The following is an 8,058-nucleotide window of genomic DNA, read 5'->3' on the forward strand; positions in this document are numbered from 1 at the left end:
TTAATTTGCTGTTTTACGAGGGGTTATGTTTGGGTCTCTCTCTGGGCTGGAGCTCCATCGTGTTGATGGAAATGTCTTCCCCATAAAACGGCCAAATTAAGTTTTTACACTTTTTAAGTATGAAAAACCCACAATATTTTGATTTAGTGCTGGTTGGGTTATTGTGTTGCATTTTGCTATCAGTTTCCACCCGTTTACAGTCTTTGTGCTAAGCTAAGTGGGCTGTGGTTGCATATTTAAGAGATAAAGATCTAAGAGCGTTATCAAATCTTCCCATCTGACTCTCTGCCAGAAAACGAAGAAGTGCATTTCCCAAAATGCCGAGCGTCTCCTCTGAACATGTGAGTGGCGGTTGTGTGTCTCACTGGTAGCCCAGAGCAGACGCAGATCCAAGTCTTTGACTGTAGAGAGCGTAATGAGGGTAGTACGGGCCGTTGTTGGGCAGAGAGTGCAGGGCGATGGAGGAGGGTCCCGGGGGCAGATGGACCTTATTGTAGGGGTGGTAGCGAGCCAAACCCAGGCCGGGCGGCGCCCTGAGAGACAGGGAGCTGTGCATGGGTCCCGGGCTGCTCTGGTGGGGGAGGTGCAGGTGGCAGGAGGCCGGTCCAGAGGAGGAAACGGAGAGCATCTTGCCGTCCATCCCCACGGGCAGCGCCGTGTGCGTGCGCAGGTGGGCCAGCAGCTCGTCGGACGTGGTGAACCGCTTGTCGCACGGCCCCCCCGCCGACACCCAGTTGCAGGCGTGGGGCACGGGGTCGCTGGGCAGCATGAAGCCGTACGTGTAGAGGGGGTGCGAGAGGACGAGGACACGCTGGACGACATGGAGCCCTGGTGGAGGGAGTGCAGCGGGTGGGACGGGTACACCATGGGGTAGTTGGATTTGAGGGCGGGGGAGGCGTCGTGGATGCAGGAGTTGCAGTTGCCGCCGCCGCCGAGATGGGAGACGCTCGGGAAGCTCAGGCAGTAGGGGTCCCGGCACAAGCTCTGCATGAAGGACGGGGGGGAGGCCCCCGCGAGAGGGCTGGAGCTCGGGTGCTTTGCCATGCCGAGGCCCGACTTCGTGGGGTCCATCCCGGGGACGAACTGAGACGGGTAGCCGGCGTACGCCCCCACGACGGACCCGTGGTAGCCCATGTTGGAGGAGGGCAGGGGGAAGAGTTGGCTGGTTTTGTAGGGAGAGATGGGCGTGACGCGACCGGGGGGGCCGTGGCTGGGCTGCGCGGACTCCGCTTTGCCCCCCTCGTGGGCGGAGCCCCCGTCGGAGCTGCCGTTGCTGCAGTTGGCGTGGGCTCGGGCGTGGCCGGAGTTTGCGTCGTGCGGACTGTCCGAGCGGGCCTTGCTTACGTCGGAGTCTTTTTTGGGATTGCCGCTGCCGCTGCCGGTGGGACTGCCGTGGGAGTGCGGCCGTCCACCGGGAGAGTGGCTCAGTTTGTGATGCTGCTGCTGCTGAGTGTGTCCCGGTGGGGTGCTGCTGCTCGCTCTGGAGCTGGGTGAGGCAGCGTGGGCCGGAAAGGACTGCTGGCCGTTGGTTGAATTCCCATTAGTGGTGACATTATTGCTGGGTACCCTGAAGCCGGCTTTATCGCTGCTGCTGCTGTTGCTGCTGCTGGTAACTCCATCTCTGCGACAGTCCCCGACGCCTTTGTTGTAGGGCTTGAAGCCACACTTGTCCTCCATGGAGGGGCGGAGCTCTCCGTGCTTCTGGCTGGAGCCGGAGGACCGACTGCCGGACTCCTTGTCCCCCTGGCTGCTGGAGGAGCCCAGCTTGGAGGAGGACGGAGGGTCCGGCTTGCCGATCTGAGAGCAGGTCTGTGCCAGTAGGGCCAGTGGACTCTTCTTGGCGTCCAGCTACAATAAAACAAAGATTCTGATCAGCTATGGATTTTTATATAAATATAAAATAAGCAAGGTCTCAAAATAAATTAATCTTAGTCTTTTGTCGGACTATTTACTGTCAATGTTTTTTGTTTGTTTTTTCACTATTTATGAGTAAGTAATTAGCAATTAATCTGATGATTATATTCTCAATAGATCCCTTTCACCGTAAAATAAATAATAGGAAATTGTAAAAAAGAATGCCCAGCAAGATTTCCAAAAATCCAAGATTTATTTAAGTTGTTGTTGTCAGTTGTGAGTTATTATTATTATTAAATATTTGTTTACATTTTATAGAATTAATAATGTATCAATAATGCAAATAATCAATAATTGCAGCAGACTTGTTTACCTTGTAAAGAATAAATCAACTGTCAATAGTGACCATAAAAGTCTAAATCATCCAAATAAAGAAGCAACACAATGAGTTTGAAAATAAAAGTGGCTTATTATCGACTACTTGATTAATCGCCTAATCTCTCTGCTCTGACAATTACACAAGTTGTCACTAGGTGTGTTAATGTGGTTAAAGACCAGTTATGCAACGTGTGTGACAACAACCCGAGGCAGAGGAGCATTTGTTTATTAGATTGTATTCTCTTCTAGAATGTGAATTAGGATGACACTGCGATTCATTTCCACCGCGCTGCTCTGAAATCAGAAAACACTGCAGTGCAAATAAAAAGAAAGGAAATAGAAAATAGTCCTCTCAAAATGATAAACATGTTGTTGTTGTTGTTGTTCTTTTTTTTAAAGACAATAAATACCTCGATGCTCACTGGCGCGGGCGTCAAAGGCTGTAAGTATTCCGGGTGGAGCAAGTGTCCAGTGTGCGCGGTCAACATCTTGATGACTCGGATGGGAAGCCGCTTCGCCTGCCGAACTGGGTCCAGAGGGGTCAACAAGGACACCACAGCGCCGGGACGAGGCGTCGGACTGTCGCGGGTCTCACTGAGCTCGATGCGCTTACTTACTGATCCTAAAGGGATATATTTCATCGGAGAAAGAGCGCTGCGCGTGAGGTGGATGTGCGTCAGGCTACTTTTTTAGTCCAGAATAGTGTTTACGGGTGATATACGTAATCCATGGAATGGAAGAAGAAAAAAAGATTTTTTTAAACACGCGCGCACACACACGCACACAGCTGGACGTCCTTAAATGTCCCGAAGGACGGAGAATCCTCTCAGCTCAAGCATCACCGACACGGCTCTTATACTCCAATTTCAAAACCAAAAGAAAAAGAAGTCCACTGTGTGAATTATGCGCAGTGTCCGTCCTGTTAGTACATACCCAAAAAAAAGAGTAGAGTTTACTTTACATAGTCCAAGTGTTTGAGAGGAAACGTCCCACTGCGTGTTTTCCGTCCGGACTTCAGCGGCTCACTGATCTCAACCCGCAGGACTTCAAAGTGTCCGCTGGGCGGCCGCATCGCTGATGAGATGGGCGGGCCGGACGCGCGCGAGGGCGGAGCGACGGTGTCCTCAAAGGGACAATCCTCTCGACTTTAGTGGTGAAGGAAGTACTCTGAGCTTTTACTTTAAGTACAGGTAGTAAGACTACAGTATAAAAATGTAAAAAAATGAATTAAAACTGGTAAAGGTGGGGCTCATTTAAATATCTTAAGATACTGTTGTAATAATATCTAGTGATCTATTTGTTGACTTTAAAGCAGGGGCGTTTGTAGGATTCAATGAAGGGGGGGGGGGGGGGTAAGACTACAGTATAAACATTTTAAAAACTTGTGACGGTGGGGCTCATTTAAATAACAGGTAGTAAGACTACAGTATAGCAATGTAAGAAATGAATTAAAACTGGTGAAGGTGGGGCTCATTGAAATATCTTAAAATACTGTTATAATAATATCTAGTGATTTATTAGTTGACTTCAAAGAAAGGGCGTTTGTAGGATTCAAAGGAGGGGGGGGGCTAAGCCCCAGCGGGCAGCGGTATGACGGGTCATATTTGCATGCACAGCACTCCACACACTTTTTGGGGGGCCCCGGATATCCATTGTTAGAGATATAAATTTCAGGGTCATAGTGAAATTTCATGGTCATTTGGGTGCTACCACTGAGATAAAGATGAACTAGTTCAGTGTCAAATATACCATTCAAACCCCTAAAATAAGCCGAAGTAACTAAATGTATCATATAGATGTAGTAAAACGTACATTTGACTCTAAAAAATGGAGTGGAGTAAAAGTAGAAAGTAGCAGAAAAGAAAAAGAAAATTACAGTAACACACAAATAGTAAATTACAAGTACCTCAAAATTCTGCTCATGTGCACTTGAATGAATGTACTTAGTTACATTCCCCCGCAGTCTTTGCTGTATATAAGTTTGCATTCTTGGAAAAATAAATGTTTATTCTTACATAACTGTGGTTTATTTAGAAAAAAACATAGACGTGCAATGGATCATTTGTTATCGGAGTGTCATGAACTCGCTGGTTATTAGGAAAACAACGTGATACTTTGATTGCATTTGTGGGGAGTTTCTGGTTTTTTATTTCCCTCATAAATCACCTGTCACTCCGCTCTATGTACTTTATGACCCGAGGTCGAGCCAGGCCACGAGTGTTTATCTTTGAACAACGACTAACTGTCCTAAATAAGACTACCCTTGATTAAATTTTACGCAATGGACAAAATAATCACACCCATCTTTGGTGCCTTTATGAACCGGATAATTATACCGCCTCTTATTCTGTAAAAAAATATATATTTGTATGAGTTGTTCTGTCTCGATGTTTTGACCGATCAGGAGACGCAAAAAACAAAAAGAAGCGTTAAATTGGTGGATATAAGATGCTGTCGACCGTGACTAAGAGAAGCGATAAGATCTCCCATGAAGCCTCAGTACAGAATCATGAGCGTTGGATCATATGGTTCAATCTCAGAGTTCATTTTTAACATCTTTGACATGTGACCATTTAGACTCAAGGTTAGCCTATAAGGAAAACTTGACTGTTTAAAATGTCAGACGGTATCATTTCCAGCTCGTGAAACATAGATCTAAAGGCGCGAGCAGAACTTCACCACTGACAACTTCACAGAGAGAGGGATGCCATGAGTGTACTGGGAAGCATGCGGTGAGCAAACCCCGTATTAAAACTAAAAATGCACTTTTGTGAGTGTCAGTGAGCAGTGGAAATAAGTCTTATGGTCACATGAGGCCTCATTCACTCAGCTGTCGACAAGCAGATGAGTGCAGGGCCAAGACCGAAAGGGTTTTACCAGCTAAGAGGCTGGTTTTCACAGCAATTTGGGTACAAAAATGTAGTTTTCCGAATGTTTTCTCTAGGCTTAACTTGGTCAGATCCGAACAAAAAGAGGTGATGCGTATTTTTAGAGATTCAGTCTGACATCCAACTCAACACATCCATAAATCCACTTAAAAAGCTCCAGAACTTGCCTCACAATCGTCGTGTTTTTAAGTTTGATTTAATATCAAAGTCATCCAGTGAAAGTTGCCTTCACATCCATGAGCACGTTGGAAACGGGAACAGATAATAGATAATCCTGCATCCTTTTAAGGGTACCAAACTGTTAAAAACTAATATAGGCACAATGTTTTATGCAGCTGTTTCTAGGTAAACTTTTTTATTAATTATATTATGTCAGCAGCTACTATATATGATTATATGTCAAATGTCAAATGGCACGACCCACTTTATTACCACATTGCATGCGTTTACTGTACAGTTTGTTCTTTACACCACTTTAAGTCATTGTAATAAAGTGGAAAGACGTATTTGACAGACGCACAAACAGGACAGGTCACATATTTTACTAAATATTTTTCTAAATCCTTTCATGTTTCACTGTCACGATTATTTTCAGGATCTAGACACATGTACTCGTTGTCTTTTAGTTAAAAAAGTTCAGGTACGTTTCACCTCGTGGAGTAACAGATTATTTGTCTTCTGGCTTTCGCTCTGAGTATTACAAAAAATCAATAAAGCACACACAACATCTCTATTTTCTTTTCTTAAAAAGCCATTTATGCCATTTATACAGAGGGAAGAAAAACGTGATGAAGACTCAATATTAATGGTTCTATAAATCTGGAATGTTAATAACTTTATTGCATTACCGCCTGCTGACTGACTTTGCAATGAGCTAATTTTGTTAACCTAATTATACAATGAATTGGTTAAAGTACTTAAAAATTACGGCTGACAAGAGCTATTAGCAGCAGCCCAAAATAGTCTCAGTCTTTGAATCTCTCAATCCTTTGCAGCCTCAATTGAGTGCAGAATCATTCCTAATCCCTCATAACCTGTGGCCAAGAGGCTGCATAATGAATTAGTCGATGGATATTTGTACATATCCTGCAGGGTCCTCCTTAATCTTCAAAAGGAATGGTTCACATGTAAATATAGGGGAACGGGTGTTAAATTACAGTAATACTGTAAAAGGGTTAGAATATAGATTATAAAAAATAAAAAAATGCTCTTACAAGACTTGTGAAATCAGCATGAGGTCACCATTTAAGACAAAAGAAGAAAAAGGACTAAAGCAACTGTCGCCTTGACCTCAAGCCCTTAACAGCAGAAACAGCCACTCTTAGCAATCCATCAATGTCCAATTTGTGATAAGAAGCAGAGAGTGGGAGCACCATCTCATCAGCAAACAAGGTCACAGTGTGCACCGCCGTCGAGGAGAGAGCCCTTGTGTGGCTTCAGGGTCCAAACAGAAACAGCAGGAGCGCTGGTTCTCCCTCACTCAGTGTTGGCACGGAACAGTTGTTGTTCAAAGACAGGCAGGGATCGACATAAGTGATGTAATCAAACATGACATCATTTAATAAATCTCTGAACCGCAGTATTTACCAGAGCTCCTCCTGCAGAAGTCAAAACATGTTTTCATCTCTGACATATTAATTAGTATTTGTGTAAAATGTTCAAAAGAATAAAGAGCCGGCATAGACGAAAAAAGTAAGACGCAAAAAACCTGTCAAACCTGTCTGTAATGTAAAAAAAACTGTCTGTTTTATAAAGTCACAAAGAGAAAAAGGCCGCAGACGGAGCATCGCAAAATATAGAACTGAAGGTCTTGATTGCGATCATTGATGCAGGTTTAGTGGCAACACCCGTGTCTGTATCTGTAGATCTTTAAACCTGCAGTAGTTGATGTTTGTTGGACACTCGGGAATGTGCAGCAATCTGTAAATACAACTTTGACATATCATCACTTTAGGATGTTAAATAACACATTTTGAAACACTTTTTTTTTATAATAGAGGAACCTCGCCTGAAATAATGGGTTTAAAGAATGTAGTAGCCTACCTATTTATGAAATATTTATATTAATACAGAATTGCACTCTTTTTTTCCCTGCCGTCTACATTACCCAGAACACAACTCGACGCAGTCAGTTTGACACACAGGTTCGGTTGTGTTATGCTAGTAGCGGCTAACGTAGCCTTGAGCTGCTAGCCTTAAACTAGCGGGCTACAGACGTCTGGTGAGCTCCCGTCTTTCTCACTCAACACCCCCAAACTGCAAACACACTCTTGTTGAATGAAAAGGTCTTCCATTTCACACAAAAGTAAACAAAACCGACCTCCCAATTCTAGCTGACAACATTTATTACATTAGGTGAAAGACAACTTTAGCAGGTTTAGCCAGCTAGCTAATTAACGCTTAACTTCAAAGAGTTGGTTGAATACTCCGGTGTTTCCAGCTGAATCTGTTAATGCATCTTAAATATTGATTGCTCCAAAAGTTGACATCCAGAACATGATGCATATACAAGACACGTATATAAAGAGGAGCATTGTTTTTATGAATAAAAATTTAATATACTTCATAGTTCAGATGGTTTTGATGTGTAATGAGGACTAACAGTTGCCTGCATGGCCCTTATCACTCCACCGAGTCGACTGACTCGAACTTCCTCGTTTGTTTCTGTATCGTTTAGCTACAATTGTCATTTCTTAAGAATAATTAGCGAATTTAATCGAAAACATAAATCTTCATGGAATAGAAAAATTACCCGGACAAAAGTTCACTTCATGGCTTCTTGTTTGCGGTTTGGGCCGCTTCTGGAAAACATTCTTGAATTCGACATGACACATTTATGTTACGTGGATCTTCTCACTATCGCCCAACATCATCATTTTTTTATTTTATTTTTATTTCCACACACTTTCCCACAGTGGCATAGATGCATTTTGCATGT

The 8,058-nt window shown here is 43.8% G+C and overlaps 1 pseudogene; it reads right to left on the reverse strand.

The window, feature by feature from the left end:
• Nucleotides 1-261: 261 nt before the first annotated feature.
• LOC130205209 (zinc finger protein 703-like) lies at nt 262-3,231 on the reverse strand (annotated as a pseudogene).
• Nucleotides 3,232-8,058: the final 4,827 nt, after the last annotated feature.

The sequence above is a fragment of the Pseudoliparis swirei genome, chromosome 15 (assembly GCF_029220125.1).
Source record: "Pseudoliparis swirei isolate HS2019 ecotype Mariana Trench chromosome 15, NWPU_hadal_v1, whole genome shotgun sequence".
In the NCBI taxonomy this organism is placed as follows: domain Eukaryota; kingdom Metazoa; phylum Chordata; class Actinopteri; order Perciformes; family Liparidae; genus Pseudoliparis; species Pseudoliparis swirei.